Below are 20,248 nucleotides of genomic sequence, written 5' to 3' on the forward strand. Positions count from 1 at the left end.
TACAAGAAATTCCTCACATAAATCAAGTGTTGACTAACACTTTAATTTATTATTTCACTAAATTAAATACGATTACGTGTTTAAATAATTCTAGGATACCGTTTCTCCACGTACGCTAGCCCGAGGATCATCTCTTCAATTTCACTATCCAAACCGAACATGCACTAGAGGTGAGTTCATACCCCTACTTTTTCACTATTTTTCAATGTTTTAGGCGGGGGGGGGGGGGATACAAGTTAAAGTTAAACACAAGGACTCTTGTGTTAATATTCAAATGATTTCAAAACCGTTCCAAACCATTTGCAATTGTTCCACTGCATTCATAAAAATATTTTTATATATTTGTAGCATGTCGAGCAAAAGGGTATTTTTTTCACAAACCTCTTACTATGGCTTTATACGCACTGTTAAATTGCAAATGCTTCGTTACATTACATGACATACATTTAAACTATAATTGGTATAGTTTACGAATCACTACACCACATTATTAAGTTCAATACAAGAAACAAGAACATACATCTAAACTATAATTGGTATAGTTTGAGAAACGCTTCGTTATTTTATAAATTCAAGAACACTATACAGGAACAAGTATATAAACTATAATAGGTATAGTTTATGGAGCACTACTCTAATTCACTAATTCAAGGATACACTACTATATAATTATTTAAGTATAATTATTTACATTACAGAGTACACTACTACAAGGTAACACATATAGTTTCAAGTACAAGAGAACACTACTACACTACACGTAAAATAGTTAATATAGGGTTGTGAGGCACTACTTCGGGGTACCCATTAGGGTACAGTACTAAGTCCTATAAATTATAACCAGAGTCTCCTAGAGGGAGAACGTGAACTTGTGTATAGATCTATACGGGACTGACAATCCCGCACCAGAGCTGCTTGCAACAACTAGGCCGGTAGGCCTGGGGTGACAAATGTCATAACATTCCGACGCCTGAAGAATGTCTTAGAGGCCACTAGTCATATTAATCATGGTTATATGTGTGACAACCGTAAAAATTTAGTCAAGTCAAAGTCAAACAAAGTCAACAAGTCAAAACCAATCGACTCAATTAACCCTTGTATATTAGGGTTTACACTATGTAATTACTGTACAATGCAATATCTTAATGAGAGAAACATCATTTGGAAAGTTCGTGTGTTGAATTTCCTAAGTAAACATTGAACCAAAATGATAAAACATTATTGCACACTCATCGGGAGTGTGTACGACACTAAAACATGGTTTAACGGGGTTTACGAACCTTGCGTTGTGAAGCCGGACACTCAAATTAACCACAAACGAAACCTCTCTAAATCGTTTTCACTCTATCTCTTTCTATTTGAAATCTCTCCCAAATCTCTCCCAAATCTCTCTCAAAAGTTACTTTAACTTTTTGTAATCATTCGGGCCATCCCGACCCTTAACCGGGTCAAAAACCACTTGAAACGGGGTAAAAACGAGTAAAATAACCTTAAGGAACCAAAACCCTCCTATTAGAAGCGAAAACTCTCATGAGAAGCCTCTCAGGACCGAAGCCTCTCAGGACCGAAGCCTCTCATGAGAAGCCTCTCAGGACCGAAGCCTCTCATTAGAAGCCTCTCAGGACAGAAGCCTCACATGAGAAGCCTCTCAGACAGCCCATGCGAGAGGTCTCGCAGACGGCCCCTTTTTACCGGTTTTTCGACTACGACTTCGTTTTAACTTCGTTTTTCATTATTTTAACGTGGGATTTTCACCCAAAACTTTATTTTATAAACTAAGGCCCCAAAATATATAAATCTCCAGGGTTTTTATAAAAATGTATTAAAAGAATTGGTGGTTGGACTAATTATTGAGGGAATATTTGATTTTCCTTATTTTATGACAAAAGCAAGCCACCACCACCTCACTCTATGATCAGCCACTCTTTCCCACTACTCCTTGTCACCTTAGTGGACCTTTACACCCTATCTCCAGCTCTTCCCACGTTCTAAGAGCTGGAGGATTGGTCCTCTCTCCTCATTCTCCTTAAAAGCCCTTTCATTCTACACTTAGCAACCAAGAACACTCTCCAAAATTCTCTCATCTTTTCTCTCAACTTCAAGAACTTCAAGGCTTTCTCCAGGGATTTCTTTCTTCAATTAGTAAGTATCTTCATCATTCACATAATTATTAAACTCCATTCTACTCAAATCATTGATATCTTACACAAATTCCATCTTATTCGGTGTTAGATTCTCGAATCATCAAGACATCTTCTTAGTGTTCTTGGGTTGAACACTTCCTCTATCTCACTTTCATCTACTGAAATCACATAAGGTGAGTTCATACCCCTACATTTACATGTTTTTCTTAAGTTTTAAGGGGGGGAATACAAGTAAAATCATCAAGAACACAATTAAACTTTTTCTATCAGATTACATCAGAAAAGATGAACTTCGATCACGGACTGTTTTGGTCAACTTAAATATTTTAGTTTTCAAAACTGTTTCAGGTGCAAGTAGTTCAAACTCTTAGCTTTAAAATGGCTACTTGCACATCTCCATATGATTTTTCTACAATTTATGGTGATTTTTACAAAACTGCCTATCATTTCAGAGGCAAACCCGGACCAGTCTGTGATTATGAACATTTTCACCTCTGTTAGAGATCACTAAAAATCATGATAAAATTTACGAACAAACTAGACTCATATTCCAAACTCTCAGAATTTGCGGATTTGGATTTAGAGCTTTGATGATTTTTCTATAAATTTTCTAAGAACAGTAACAGAAACTGTATACAACAAAAAGTTGCTGTCAATTTCATTTCACCTTGTAACATGTTGAGCAAGGTGTATATCTTTATGTGATTATATGTTATTGCAATATATGACATTTTATCTTAATATTTAGACACACATCAGTTTACAAATGGATTTGGACATATAAAATATAAAGAATAACAAGTGATTATAATCAAAGTACAACCGATACATTCAAACATTTAATAAACTATTTTGAATATAGTTTGCATACATTACTACGTACTACCCTTGGTTGATAAACTATAATAGGTATAGTTTATGATACATTACATAATACATACATTTAAAAAGGGTACATTTATACAAAGGATATTTTCATTAAGCAAGGTACGGCCATACGGTACCAAGTTTTCATAAAACGAAATTCCGTTAATGACTTTATGAAACATTACATAACACATACATTTAAAAATGGTACATTTATACAAAGGATATTTTCATTAAGCAAGGTACGGCCATACGGTACCAAGTTTTCATTACACTACACGTAAATTCGTTAATGACTTCTGTGAGACATTCGATTCAATTTATAATAACTCACATGTGGTATTAACAAACATAGAATTTACGGGGATTTCACTAAAATCAAACGAGTTTATGTCGATTTAAACTTGCATTGTTTTACTATAAGGAACGAACACTACTTGTACATTTCGGTCTTTGGGTTTTAAGATTACATTTACACATTAAGGAAAATATTGGATTTTCTGGAACGAACACTACTTTTACAAGAAAAGGCTTTAATAAACTCACATAAAGTATTAATGAATATTGGAATTTACGGGAACTTCATTAAAATTAAACGATTTTATGTCGATTTAAACTTACATTATTTATTATAAGTAAGAAAAGTTACTTATACATTTCGGTCTTTGGATTTAAGACTACATATACATTTTAAGGAAAATATTGGATTTTTCTAAAACAAATACTACTTTTACAAACGAAAGGCTTTTAATAATACCAAACAAAAGCTTATGAACTCACCAACCTTTGTGTTGACACTTTTTCAAATAACTTGTATTCTCAGGAAATCATTAAACAGGTAACCAAGTGCTTTTGAGGATGGGACGCTAAGGCGTCTACTATTTCATATTTTGTCAACATATTGTAATTGATTCGTAAACATGTAATTCATACAATGATGTAACTTTTTCAATTATATATATGTTGGTTGTGTTTGCTTGAATTACTATTACAATTGTTGTTATGATACTATACATGAAGTCCTCCACCCCCGGACGTTTCCACCATCATTGGTTTGGGGGTGTGACAGATTGGTATCAGAGCACAGTTTATAGTGAATTAAGTATATCAAACCACATAAGATATACACACTATAAACACAATTGTGACTAATAGTCTCTGATTTGTGCATTTTTTAAATAAATATACTTTTAGAAAATAAATGATTTTCTTGATTAAAGTATACATACATTACATGCTCGCATGGTATCATAACTAGCGAAAACATAAAGCAAAAGAAGAAGAGTTGAACATTTTGAGTATGCCTTAGTATATGTGGATTAAGTCTGGGAAGGATATAGCCTGATCAACTATATTTGTCCGGGAATTGACTTGCATATACCGGGGGATGGTCAGGATGGGCAACAAATCTAACAAACCTAATAACAAACTACAAAGGATACTTTAAGAACTCAAAACTAAACATTTACAAATACTATAGGAGTATTTTGTGTTACTATAATAAATTATATGAGAATTAAATAGGTCTTTATTTATAGATCAATAGCTGCTAAGTGGATGCGCTAAGGTCATATGTAACTAAGATGCTATAGACTTAGAATTTATGTATCTTTGTTTCACTTCCTGTCCTTGTTTGGTTGTGGTCTTGGAGTTAGGGTCATCTATTCGAAGGACTATTATATCTTAATCACATATGACTGGTATGCACTTTGCAACTAATGAAGTAACCGATAAAGATCTTTTTAAAACATAAATATATTAATTATGTCCCGACTAAATTAGTATGTGTGAAACTTTTACAAACGGTCATATACTTGGAAACAAGAAGCTGCTTTCCAAATGTTAAAACAAGCCCTATGCAGAGCACCGATCTTGTCTCTCCCAGAGGGAACCGAAGACTTCGTAGTGTACTGTGATGCTTCGAATCAAGGCCTCGGATGTGTGCTCATGCAGAGAGGGAAGGTTATCGCGTATGCATCAAGACAGCTTAAGACGCACGAGGTTAATTATACTACGCACGACCTGGAATTAGGAGCAGTAGTATTCGCTTTGAAGATTTGGAGACACTACCTCTACGGCACGAAATGCACTATCTTCACTGATCACAAAAGTCTTCAGCATATCCTCAATCAGAAAGAGCTCAACATGCGACAGAGGAGATGGGTAGAGTTGCTGAATGACTACGAGTGCGAAATTCGTTATCATCCGGGCAAGGCCAATGTAGTGGCCGATGCTCTAAGCAGGAAGGAGTACTCGGGCCGCCGAGTAAAATCCTTAACAATGACAATCCATTCCCACCTGACCATACAAATCAAGGAAGCTCAACTGGAAGCTTTGAAACCAGAAAAGGTGTCAGGAGAGACATTAAGGGGAATGGATAAAAACTTAGAAGTCAAGGATGATGGAGCACGTTATATCATGAACCGGATTTGGACACCAAAGTTCGGTGGACTCCGAGACGTCGTCATGAATGAAGCACACAAGACTCGATACTCCATCCATCCCGGGTCGGATAAGATGTATCTGGACCTCAAGAAATTATACTGGTGGCCGAACATGAAAGCTGAGATTGCTACCTATGTGAGCAAGTGCCTGACTTGCGCCAAGGTCAAAATCGAATACCAGAAACCATTCGGGCTATTACAACAGCCGGATATACCTTAGTGGAAGTGGGAACGAATAACCATGGACTTCATAACCAAGCTGCCTAAGACATCGGGCGGGCTTGACACCATATGGGTAATCGTAGACAGATTGACCAAATCAGCACACTTCCTACCGATAAAAGAAACCGACAAGATGGAGAAGCTGACTAGAACGTACATCAAAGAGATTGTACGACTCCATGGTGTGCCGATATCCATTATCTCCGATAGAGATAGTAGATTTACCTCACGGTTTTGGCAGTCTCTACAAAAATCCTTGGGAACTAGGCTTGACATGAGTACGACCTACCACCCACAAACCGACGGACAGAGCGAACGAACCATTCAAACGTTGGAAGACATGTTAAGAGCTTGTGTGATAGACTTCGGTAAAGCATGGGATACCCATCTACCGCTTATCGAATTCTCCTACAATAACAGCTATCATACTAGCATCAAAGTCGCTCCATTCGAAGCTCTTTACGGTCGCAAATGCAGATCACCCCTGTGTTGGGCTGAGGTGGGGGATACACAGCTAGCTAGAGGACAAGTCTCTAATAGCACCCTCACTGGCCCTGAAATCATAAGGGAAAAGGGTCTCGAGATCGGCAAAAGAGTTACGCAGACAAACAACGCAAACCCTTGGAATTCCAGGTGGGTGATCGTGTACTACTAAAAGTTTCCCCTTGGAAAGGAATGATACGATTCGGCAAACGCGGGAAACTAAATCCAAGGTACATCGGGCCATTCGAAATCCTTGCTAGGATTGGGCCAGTAGCATACAAACTTCGATTACCACAGGAACTCGACAAAGTACATCACACATTTCACGTGTCGAACCTAAAGAAGTGTTTGTCTGATGAGACACTCGTAATACCACTCGACGAAATCAAAGTTAACGAAAATCTCCACTTCGTGGAGGAACCAGTCGAAATCATGGATCGGGAAGTCAAACGAACGAAACAAAGTCGTATTCCCATCGTGAAGGTCCGTTGGAACGCTAAACGAGGGCCTGAGTTCACCTGGGAACGCGAAGATCAAATGAAACAAAAATACCCACATCTTTTCCCAAACTCTTGATGTCCCAGTCAAATGCAAATTTCGGGACGAAATTCCTTCTAACGGGGGGATGATGTGACAACCGTCAAAATTGAGTCAAGTCAAAGTCAAACAAAGTCAACAAGTCAAAACCAATCGACTCAATTAACCCTTGTATATTAGGGTTTACACTATGTAATTACTGTACAATGCAATATCTTAATGAGAGAAACATCATTTGGAAAGTTCGTGTGTTGAATTTCCTAAGTAAACATTGAACCAAAATGATAAAACATTATTGCACACTCATCGGGAGTGTGTACGACACTAAAACATGGTTTAACGGGGTTTACGAACCTTGCGTTGTGAAGCCGGACACTCAAATTAACCACAAACGAAACCTCTCTAAATCGTTTTCACTCTATCTCTTTCTATTTGAAATCTCTCCCAAATCTCTCCCAAATCTCTCTCAAAAGTTACTTTAACTTTTTGTAATCATTCGGGCCATCCCGACCCTTAACCGGGTCAAAAACCACTTGAAACGGGGTAAAAACGAGTAAAATAACCTTAAGGAACCAAAACCCTCCTATTAGAAGCGAAAACTCTCATGAGAAGCCTCTCAGGACCGAAGCCTCTCATGAGAAGCCTCTCAGGACCGAAGCCTCTCATTAGAAGCCTCTCAGGACCGAAGCCTCGCATGAGAAGCCTCTCAGACAGCCCATGCGAGAGGTCTCGCAGACGGCCCCTTTTTACCGGTTTTTCGACTACGACTTCGTTTTAACTTCGTTTTTCATTATTTTAACGTGGGATTTTCACCCAAAAATTTATTTTATAAACTAAGGCCCCAAAATATATAAATCTCCAGGGTTTTTATAAAAATGTATTAAAAGAATTGGTGGTTGGACTAATTATTGAGGGAATATTTGCTTTTCCTTATTTTATGACAAAAGCAAGCCACCACCACCTCACTCTATGATCAGCCACTCTTTCCCACTACTCCTTGTCACCTTAGTGGACCTTTACACCCTATCTCCAGCTCTTCCCACGTTCTAAGAGCTGGAGGATTGGTCCTCTCTCCTCATTCTCCTTAAAAGCCCTTTCATTCTACACTTAGCAACCAAGAACACTCTCCAAAATTCTCTCATCTTTTCTCTCAACTTCAAGAACTTCAAGGCTTTCTCCAGGGATTTCTTTCTTCAATTAGTAAGTATCTTCATCATTCACATAATTATTAAACTCCATTCTACTCAAATCATTGATATCTTACACAAATTCCATCTTATTCGGTGTTAGATTCTCGAATCATCAAGACATCTTCTTAGTGTTCTTGGGTTGAACACTTCCTCTATCTCACTTTCATCTACTGAAATCACATAAGGTGAGTTCATACCCCTACATTTACATGTTTTTCTTAAGTTTTAAGGGGGGGAATACAAGTAAAATCATCAAGAACACAATTAAACTTTTTCTATCAGATTACATCAGAAAAGATGAACTTCGATCACGGACTGTTTTGGTCAACTTAAATATTTTAGTTTTCAAAACTGTTCCAGGTGCAAGTAGTTCAAACTCTTAGCTTTAAAATGGCTACTTGCACATCTCCATATGATTTTTCTACAATTTATGGTGATTTTTACAAAACTGCCTATCATTTCAGAGGCAAACCCGGACCAGTCTGTGATTATGAACATTTTCACCTCTGTTAGAGATCACTAAAAATCATGATAAAATTTACGAACAAACTAGACTCATATTCCAAACTCTCAGAATTTGCGGATTTGGATTTAGAGCATTGATGATTTTTCTATAAATTTTCTAAGAACAGTAACAGAAACTGTATACAACAAAAAGTTGCTGTCAATTTCATTTCACCTTGTAACATGTTGAGCAAGGTGTATATCTTTATGTGATTATATGTTATTGCAATATATGACATTTTATCTTAATATTTAGACACACATCAGTTTACAAATGGATTTGGACATATAAAATATAAAGAATAACAAGTGATTATAATCAAAGTACAACCGATACATTCAAACATTTAATAAACTATTTTGAATATAGTTTGCATACATTACTACGTACTACCCTTGGTTGATAAACTATAATAGGTATAGTTTATGATACATTACATAATACATACATTTAAAAAGGGTACATTTATACAAAGGATATTTTCATTAAGCAAGGTACGGCCATACGGTACCAAGTTTTCATAAAACGAAATTCCGTTAATGACTTTATGAAACATTACATAACACATACATTTAAAAATGGTACATTTATACAAAGGATATTTTCATTAAGCAAGGTACGGCCATACGGTACCAAGTTTTCATTACACTACACGTAAATTCGTTAATGACTTCTGTGAGACATTCGATTCAATTTATAATAACTCACATGTGGTATTAACAAACATAGAATTTACGGGGATTTCACTAAAATCAAACGAGTTTATGTCGATTTAAACTTGCATTGTTTTACTATAAGGAACGAACACTACTTGTACATTTCGGTCTTTGGGTTTTAAGATTACATTTACACATTAAGGAAAATATTGGATTTTCTGGAACGAACACTACTTTTACAAGAAAAGGCTTTAATAAACTCACATAAAGTATTAATGAATATTGGAATTTACGGGAACTTCATTAAAATTAAACGATTTTATGTCGATTTAAACTTACATTATTTATTATAAGTAAGAAAAGTTACTTATACATTTCGGTCTTTGGATTTAAGACTACATATACATTTTAAGGAAAATATTGGATTTTTCTAAAACAAATACTACTTTTACAAACGAAAGGCTTTTAATAATACCAAACAAAAGCTTATGAACTCACCAACCTTTGTGTTGACACTTTTTCAAATAACTTGTATTCTCAGGAAATCATTAAACAGGTAACCAAGTGCTTTTGAGGATGGGACGCTAAGGCGTCTACTATTTCATATTTTGTCAACATATTGTAATTGATTCGTAAACATGTAATTCATACAATGATGTAACTTTTTCAATTATATATATGTTGGTTGTGTTTGCTTGAATTACTATTACAATTGTTGTTATGATACTATACATGAAGTCCTCCACCCCCGGACGTTTCCGCCATCATTGGTTTGGGGGTGTGACAATATGAAACTCACAATAGTATCAACTAAGGTATTAGTTTACGGGATTAGCACTACTTCAAAGTTTTATTTTAAATAATGAAACTATAGTACACTACTTTACATTACAGTACACTACTTTACACTACAGCTGGTGGATTCCAGGCACTCATACAATGAGGTTTTCATACAAACACTACTACGATCACTACTACAGATACTACTACATTACACTGTTTTTCTAGTACAGAGTACACTAGTACACTAGCACAACATACAATTTCAAGAAACATTCATGACATGGTTTTTTTTATTAATAAGACTATGGTTTACTATTACAAAGTACAACTCACTACTTCAAAGCACGGTTCTCTATTTCAAAATACAGTAACTACATGCATTTTGGACTTTAGGTCTAAGTCTACATTTCATTCACTAAAAGAAAATATTGGATTTTCTGGAAGTTCACTATAACATTTTTCAAAGAACAAAGACAAGCTTTCCATCTCAAATACATACTTATGAACTCACCAACTTAAATGTTGATACACTTCAAAATCACTTGTATTCTCAGGGAACCAGTAGACAGGTACACCCACATGATTTTTAGAAGACGGAGCTTTTAGAGTCGCGTCTTTTATACTTTTGCTATAAATTTTGATGGCATACAAACTATGTTATGAACAGATGTAAATACTATATTTCATCAATGTAATGGTTGTGTTTGCTTTGATTACTATCATACAATTTTTATGATACTGTACATGACGTCCTCCACCCCCGAACGTTTCCGCCGTTCCGGTTTGGGGGTGTGACAGATTGGTATCAGAGCATTGTTTATAGTGAACTAAGTATATCGAACCTTACAAGATATACAACTATAAACACTATGGGGCCGAAGCACTCTAAACTAAAAGTATACTTTTAAAATATAAGTATTTTACAAGAAGTATACGAATATGCATACATACTAGAAACAGTATCACAGTAAGAACTACATAAAAGTATTTATGATGAGTTGGACACTACGGTTAAGCATGGATAGTTATGAATCATATCTGGAATAAATATAAACCGATCAACTATATTTATTCGAGATACGACCAACATGTGTTTGGGAGTGACCGTGGGGTTGCGACAAGTCTAAAACTTACCAACACCATATACAAAGAGAAACTCTAGAACCAAACATAAAGTTAAAATAATATAGGAATATTTTATGGCACTATAACACTACACATATTCGTTACAAGTATTACTAATTCTCACAATTGAAAATCTGCGATTACTTTCTTATTTTAGTAAACCTCTATTGTAATCGCTGATAGAGCATTATAAAGTCAGGTTATGATGCGTTTAGGACTAAGATATATCTTGTTCAATATCACCTGACTCATGACCACTATAGAGGACTTATCATCATTTCCTCTTGAATCTTTTTAGAAACAGATGCCTCCGAAGAAGTCCATCAGGAAGAAAAACAACCTTCCAACAAATCCACCGCCGCCGCCACCTCCTCAGTATAACCCTGTTGTTTTCCAAGTAGCAGTGACATCCGTCGTGGCTGCCGCTATGTCGCAGATCCACGCAAGTGGTACTAGCGGGGCAGGTAGGGGTGTCAACCCTTCCAATCAAGGAGATAGTTAAGGGCACCCAAGGGAGTGCTCCTACAAGGATTTCAAGAACGCTAAACCCAAGCCCTTTGATGGCACTGGAGGTATCATTGCTTTAACACGTTGGTTCGAGAAGACCAAATCAATATTCGAGATATGCGTGTGCCCCGCGTCTAGCAAAGTGAAATTTGCAGCATGCACTTTCACAGATCAAGCCCTCACTTGGTGGAACAGCCAAGTCAAGTCCTTGACTCTCCCGATAGCCAATGCTATGAGTTGGGATGATTTGAAAGAACTGATGCTAGCGGAGTACTGCCCAAGGGGAGAGATGCAAAAACTAGAGCAGGAGCTTTGGAGTCTGAAGATGAAGGACTCTGATATCGCTACTTATACAGCTAGGGTCAGTGACCTGGCTCTTCTGTATCCCGGGATGGTCATCCCACATAGTAAAAAGGTAGAGAGATGCATCTGGGGATTGACACCCCCGACTCAAGGAAATGTCCTGGCTGCCAATCCACTCAATTTTGATAGTGCAAAGCGTTTGGCGCAGACACTAATAGATCATGGAGATCGCCAGGACTCTGTGACAGTTATCCCTGAGTAGCCCAAGGAAAGTAGTGGCAAGATGAAATCATGGAACAAAAGAAAAGAGCAGTCATGTCAATAGCCCTCGAAGAAACAGCAAACTGTGGCAGTCCGTGCTGCTATTGTTCCTGCTACTCAAACACCTCCCAGTCGATATGCTGGGAACCTCCCGAAATGCAACAAATGTAACTTCCACCATAATGGACCTTGTCGAGAGTTGAAATGCACTAACTGTAGCAAAAAGGGGCACACAACCCGATTCTGTAAGACGCCAGTCCAACCAACCAATCAATCAGGCCCCTAGCGGAGGAGTGAGCCAAGCATGCTATGGGTGTAGTGAAACCGGGCACTACAAGAGGGATTGCCCGAAGGCAAGTTATGCTGGTAACACAGGAAGAGTGCTAGCAATGGGCCATGAGGAGGCAGTAGCGGACCCCACAGTAGTCATGGGTACGTTCCTTCTCGATAACTCTTATGCATGCATACTATTTGATAGTGGTGCAGAGAGGAGCTTTGTTAGCCATAAATTTAAGCACTTACTCAAACACAAACCAAAACCACTACACGAAACATTCATTGTCGAGATAGCTAACAGGAAGAAAGAAAGCACTAACGACATGTTCATAGGGTGTACCCTCACACTAAACGACTATTCTTTCCCAATTGACCTTATGTCGGTCTCTATAAAAAGCTTCGACGTCATTATTGAGATGGATTGGTTAAGTCCCCATCATGCTGATATCCTTTGTTACGAAAAATCCATTCGCCTCAATCTACCAAGTGGTGAAGCCCTTGTTATCTACGGCGACAAACCCAGTACGAACCTTCGCATCATTTCTTGTATTGAAGCCTAAAAATACCTGCGAAAAGAGTGTCACACATTTCTAGCTCATGTAGTCAATGAAAAACAAGAAGTAAAAGACCTCGAGAGCATTCCCGAAGTCTGTAATTTTCCTGATATCTTTCCCGAAGATCTTCCAGGAGTTCCTCCCGAACGCCAAGTCGAGTTCTGAATCGACTTAATTCCTGGAGCTACCCCCGTAGCCAAATCCCCGTACCGCCTTGCACCAACAGAAATGCAAGAATTATCCAGCCAATTAAATGATATGCTCAGTAAGGGATTCATCAGACCAAGCTCTTCACCCTGGGGAGCACTGGTTTTGTTTGTGAAAAAGAAAGACAGATCGTTCCGCATGTGCATATATTACCGTGAACTAAACAAGCTTACCATTAAGAACCGATACCCTCTTCCGCGAATATACGACCTCTTCGATCAACTCCATGGAGCCAGCTACTTTTCAAAGATAGACTTGAGATCGGGGTATCACCAGTTACGAGTCCGTGAGAATGATGTTGCCAAAACAACATTTCGAACTCATTATGGTCACTACGAGTTTGTAGTGATGCCCTCCGGTCTAACGAATGCACCCGCGGTATTCATGGATTTAATGAATCGGGTGTGCCGTCCCTTCTTAGACAAATTCGTGATAGTATTCATAGATGATATACTTATCTACTCGCGGAGTAAGGAAGATCATAGCCAGCACCTGAGACAAGTCTTAGAAACATTAAGGGCGGAAATGCTTTATGCGAAATTCTCAAAGTGTGAATTTTGGATTAGGAAGGTAAACTTCCTTGGTCACGTGGTCAATGAAGAAGGAATACATGTGGACCCTTCTAAAATAAAGGCGAGTGAGAACTGGTCAGCACCCAGAACGCCTTCAGAGATCCATCAATTTTTAGGACTTGCTGGCTACTACTGCAGGTTCATACAAAACTTCTCCAGAATTGCTAAACTACTTACCGCACTGACTCAGAAGGGCGTAACTTTTAGCTGGGAAGAGAAACAAGACACTGCATTCCGAACTCTGAAGCAAGCCCTGTGCAGCGCCCCTATGTTGTCTCTTCCTGAAGGTACAAAAGATTTCGTGGTGTATTGTGATGCATCCAATCAGGGGCTAGGTTGTGTCCTCATGCATCGAGGAAAGGTTATTGCTTATGCCTCGAGACAGCTTAAAGCACACGAAGTCAATTACACCACTCATGATCTTGAGTTAGGAGCAGTAGTATTTGATCTAAAGATCTGGAGACATTGCCTCTACAGTACCAAGTGTACTATCTTCACCGACCACAAAATCCTTCAACACATCTTTGATCAGAAAGAACTTAACATGAGACAACGACGATGGGTAGAGCTACTCAATGATTACGAATGCGCAATTCACTATCATCCCGGTAAAGGCAATGTAGTAGCAGATGCCCTTAGTCGAAAGGAGTACTCAGTTCGTAGAGTGAAGGCACTAACCATGACCATTCATTCACATCTGTCCACACAAATCAAAGAGGCTCAGTTGGAAGCCTTAAAGCCCGAAAATGTGGTGGATGAAGCCTTAAGAGGAATGGTGAAAAACTTAGAAATCAAGGATGACGGGGTTCGTTACTCCATGAATCGGATCTGGACACCGAAGTTTGGTGGATTCCGAGAGGTTGTCATGAATGAAGCCCACAAGACACGATACTCCGTTCATCCAGGTTCAGATAAAATGTATCCGGATCTCAAGAAACGCTATTGGTGGCCAAACATGAAAGCCGAGGTTGGTACGTTTTTGGGAAAGTGCCTAACTTATGCCAAAGTCAAGGTAGAATATCAAAATCCCTCAGGTTTATTGCAATAACCAGAGATACCTGAGTGGAAGTGGGAGCGGATTACAATGGATTTCATAACCAAGTTGCCCAAGACCCCGGGTGGTCATGACACCATTTGGATAATCGTCGACAGATTAACCAAGTCCGCTCACTTCCTACCAATTAAGGAAACAGACAAAATGGAGAAATTGACTAGAACATACATCAAAGAGATTGTACGATTGAACGGTGTGCCAATCTCTATTATATCTGATAGAGATAGTAGATTCACTTCAAGATTTTGGCAGTCGCTACAGAAATCTCTGGGAACTAAGCTGGACATGAGTACAGCCTACCATCCACAAACCGACAGGTAGAGTGAGAGAACCATAGAAACCCTAGAAGACATGCTGAGATCCTGTGTGGTTGACTTTGGTAAAGCATGGGATACCCATTTTCCACTAGTCAAGTTTTCATACAACAATAACTATCACTCTAGCATCAATGTTGCCCCGTTCGAAGCCCTATATGGCCGCAAGTTCAGTTCCCCTCTATGTTGGGCTGAAGTAGGAGACACGCAACTAGCTAGAGGCCAAGTTCCTAACAGAACTCTCATTGGCCCGGAGATCATACGGGAAACCACATAAAGGATCGTACAAATTCGAGAACGACTGAAAGCTTCTAGAGACAGACGAAAGAGCTACGCAGACAAGAGACGAAAACCCTTGGAATTCCAGATGGGTGACCGTGTTCTGTTAAAGGTCTCACCTTGGAAGGGCATGATACCCTTCGGAAATGTTGGAAAACTAAATCCAAGGTACATAGGACCGTTCGAAATCCTCGCTAGAATCAGCCCAGTAGCTTACAAACTCCGTCTACCACAAGAACTTAATAACGTACACCCTGTCTTCCACATGTCAAATCTAAAGAAGTGTCTATCCGACGAAACTCTTGTGATTCCACTCAACGAGATCGAGGTAAACGAGAGTCTTAACTTTGTGGAAGAACCAATAGAAATTATGGTTAGGGAAGTCAAACAAACGAAACAAAGCCGCATACCAATAGTGAAGGTTCGCTGTAATGCCAAGCGGGGACCTGAATTCACTTGAGAGCGATAGGATCAAATGAAACAAAAGTACCCACATCTTTTTCCTAGCCCATGATGTACTCTCTATAGAAAGAATTTCGGGACGAAATTCCCTCTAACGGGGAATGATGTAACAACCCCCTTTTTTTTTAAAGTCAAACTCTATAAATAAAATTCGAGGTTTTGTTAAATTCGTTAATTTCATGAGGGTTAGAATATTATTTAAATTATATAAATGATGTTTTTATATAAGTATTTGGAATAAAATACACTTAGAAATCAGAGTTTTCCCTTGGAACCGAAAACCCTCGGACCAAAAACCTCTTTACGGTCGAGAACCCCCTTCCGACCGAAAAACCAACCGATATATATATTCACTCGAAAACTTAGTCATTTTCTCACTCTTTCACTCGAAAACACTCCCATTTCTCTCTTAAATATCATCCAAGAACATTCATACCTTCAAGAAAAATCCTTCAAAACTTCATATTTTTCATCAAGAACACCAAGAACACCAAGAACAACCTTCAAATATTCAAATATTCAAGCTGGCAGAAACCACGTTGGACCGAGAACACGTTCCTGACCGAAAACTCGTTTGGGACCGAGAACCTGGTCCTCGGTTGAGGATTTAGGACCGAAATCAGGGATTTCGGTGGAGCCTTGACCGAAAACCCTCCTCAACACTTCATTCCATTTTCGGTAATACTTACAAGAAATTCCTCACATAAATCAAGTGTTGTCTAACACTTTAATTTATTATTTCACTAAATTAAATACGATTACGTGTTTAAATAATTCTAGGATACCGTTTCCCCACATACGCTAGCCCGAGGATCATCTCTTTAGTTTCGCTATCCAAACCGAACACGCACTAGAGGTGAGTTCATACCCCTACGTTTTCACTATTTTTCAATGTTTTAGGCGGGGGGGATACAAGTTAAACACAAGGAATCTTGTGTTAATATTCAAACGATTTCAAAACCGTTCCAAACCATTTGCAATTGTTTCACTGCATTCATCAACATATATATATATATATATATATATATATATATATATATATATATATATATATATATATATATATATATATATATATATATATATATATTAACCCTTTTGTAGCATATCGAGCAAAATGGTATTTTTTTTCACAAACCTATTACTACGGCTTTATACACACTGTTAAATTGCAAATGCTTCGGTACATTACATGACATACATTTAAACTATAACTGGTATAGTTTACGAATCACTACACTATTTTATTAAGTTCAATACACGAAACAAGAACATACATTTAAACTATAATTGGTATAGTTTGAGAAACACTACATTATTTTACAAATTCAAGAACACTATACAGGAACAAGTATATAAACTATAATAGGTATAGTTTATGGAGCACTACTCTAATTCACGAATTCAAGGATACTGTGTGTAAGTCCCTAATCTACTTGTGTATCAATCAGATCCGTTTGATGGTGCGGAATCCCAATCAAACGGATGATGTCAGATCAAATAGAAGAGAAGGAGAAGAATAATAATATGAATCTTGAATGATATGATTAGAATTAAGTTCCTTACACAAGATTCACACACACAAAATTCTCTCTTCTCTCTAGATTCTCTCTTCTCATGTTCATCAATCACTACTCCTCACCCCTAACACCTATATATATACAAGGGAATATGGGCTTGGTAATATGGGCCCTAAATGGGTTTACGGCCGTAAACCTGTTCACGGCCGTAAACACGTATACGACCGTAAACACCAAACTGTTTACGGTCCAAGACACAAAAATACATTTTCCTAGAAAAGTAAAGTATAAACCATATTTTTAACCCAACAATCTCCCCCTTGGTTTATAGCTTTCTTTTCTTTTCTTAAATGACCCAACAAGCTCCCACTAAAAAGTAGCTGGCTTTCTTGATAATCTTCATTGAGAGCTTTGGCTTCAGCTTTAATCTTCGAATTCTTCACGACTTCAAGATGAACATGATGAATCTTCAATAATTGATTTCATCTTGAGCAGTTGGGCATTTCTTCAGAATTTAGCATTGAACGCACATTGGGTGAGGAGGCTTGACGTACTGATTCTTGAAAGATAGCGCTTTCAGCTTGAGAATCTTCAGAGAGAACATCAGAGAGAACAAATCTTTTGGATCACTTCAGCAGGTTTAAGATATCAGCAGACTGATTGAGGAGGCTTCAATGCAATCTGTCACATAATCTTCAATTGCAGCTTCACCTTGCTTCTGGGGTTGAAGGATTGAATGTCGAAAGAATAATCTTCATTTCTTGCTCCTTCGAATGCGAATTCTTCGATGCTCACGGATGAAGCCTTGGCTCAGAAATCTTCGACACAAACTCCATGAGTTTCATCTTCACCTGAATTCACTTTTCAAGACAAAACAAAACTAAAAGAAAATTTAGCACACAATATTTTTGGATTTTTCATATTTTCTGAAAAAGAAATAAAACAAAACTAACACTATTTTTTTTTAATTTTTTTGATTTTTGTTTGGTTTTCAAAATTTTTAATTCTCCCTTAATATTTAAATTAGAAGAAAACTATGAACAAATTTAACAAAAATAAAATGATATCTAACTTTAAGAGTGATTTGGGATCAAAGTTGTTAGACAACCCTAATCCACTTGTCGGTACCTTTTATCTTCACGTCTTTGTCTTGTCGATCGCCGGTATTGTGGTCCACTTAAACACGAAAAATTGTGACAGATTTAGGACATACTATTTGTTATAAGACAAGGTGAACCTAAGTTCCTAGATATTAAATCTGATCCTAAGTTCCTAGATACTATATCTTAAGGACCATTCAGCTGACGACGACCAGGGATATTGTTGTCCACCTAAATTGAGCAGCGAGATCTATAGACAATCTGTGAATGTTCAATTGTTAATTGTATTGGAACATGTTTCCCGCTTCCTGATATGCCCCAGTAATCAAGGACTTCCAGAGTACTCCTTACATCGGGTGAGCAGACAATTATTCATAGAGAGGATAGATTTAGATTATTATTAATTATAGTTTTAGAGGGATTGAGAAGTAGAATGGTGCATATACTGTGTACCAGGTCGGATTGTGAGTCACGCAAAGGAGACAGTATATGGCTAACAAATAGGAAGAATTTCATAGATATAATATGCAGAGAAATAGATTTGCATATGTTGCAGTCCAGGTCGGATCTCTTCCAATCACGCAAAGGAGGCAACATATGACTAACAGACAGATAGAGAAAGAAAACAATTTTCTACAGACCTAACTCATCGGAATTTACCAGTCGCCCCATCAATACCGGAATTAAGGACAGAATCCGCACATCGAGGAAAAGTTAATCCACGGTTCCAAGTACGGGTTCATTTAATGTGATGAGTAGATTCCCATATTTATCTCCCTGCTCAACCTATCCAAGCGTCGTGTTGTCAGGCTAAAAGGATCTAACTAGGTCAAGATTTGTCAAGTCTAAGAATTCCTTAAGTTCAACTCTGCCTAGTCAAGTCCATTTAGAATCTTTCGTGCCTACCGGCGCATCAAAACCAGAGCATAGACCCTTCAACTTTGGGTACGTTACGCAGACTCAGATTGCCCGTTATCACTTGATAATATCACTTCTCAAAACATCTCCCTCAAGCACATTTCATAACCAACATATTTTTGGATTTTCTGATTTTCTAATTTTTGTTTTGTTTTTATTTCTCCCCCTAAATTTGTGCATAGGAGAGAAACGAAAGTAAATGCGCAAATTTAAACTATCCTAAAACAAAAATTAGTCTATAAAGCGAACCAGCTTAAGAAAAACTCAGGAGTATAGAGAAGAAAACTCAAACCGTAAGTCACCGATTGAATTTGCATCCAGAAGGTCTGAGAACAGCACGCATAATCTCAGAACAGATCCGAAAATTCTTTATGTCATTAAGCACTAACCCCGTTTGTGATCTCTTCTTTTCTTCCTTTCCCGCAAATGACACATACTCTCAAATAATGTTCTAAGTGTTGTACAGTTGAGAGATGTCCCCTATCATGTGCCTGGAACAGCCACTACCAACAAACCGAAGTATGATGATATGCCTCCATAACTGCTCCGACACAGAGCGGGATTAGTTGGTCTTGGGAACCCAATCCATTTTGAAACTGGGTTGACCTTTGTCATCCTTGCATAGTACTCTCTCCCATGACATGTCCTGTTTATCACAAACAGAAGATGAAGAAATATTAGAGTCATTAGTTGATTTGGGAGAGTGAGCCTTTGGAACCCATTTGTAGTTGGGTTTAACCCATTTCTTTTTCGATCTGATGGATGCCTCAGTACTTGTTTTTAATCTTGATGTCGGCCGTTGAGATGACTTTGATTTTGGCTTCACGGGAGCATCTCTTGGATTGGGCTTCTTGGCCGACATTCCCTTCTTGTCCTTGGGATTCGGATTCTTGGCCTTGTAGGTTTGATTCTTGGCCTTCTGCGCGTTCCAGTCATCATGGTCTGAACGTGACCTTGAGGGTTTT

This window comes from Lactuca virosa, chromosome 6 (assembly GCF_052849685.1).
Source record: "Lactuca virosa cultivar CGN04683 chromosome 6, Lactuca_virosa_CGN04683_v6, whole genome shotgun sequence".
NCBI lineage: Eukaryota > Viridiplantae > Streptophyta > Magnoliopsida > Asterales > Asteraceae > Lactuca > Lactuca virosa.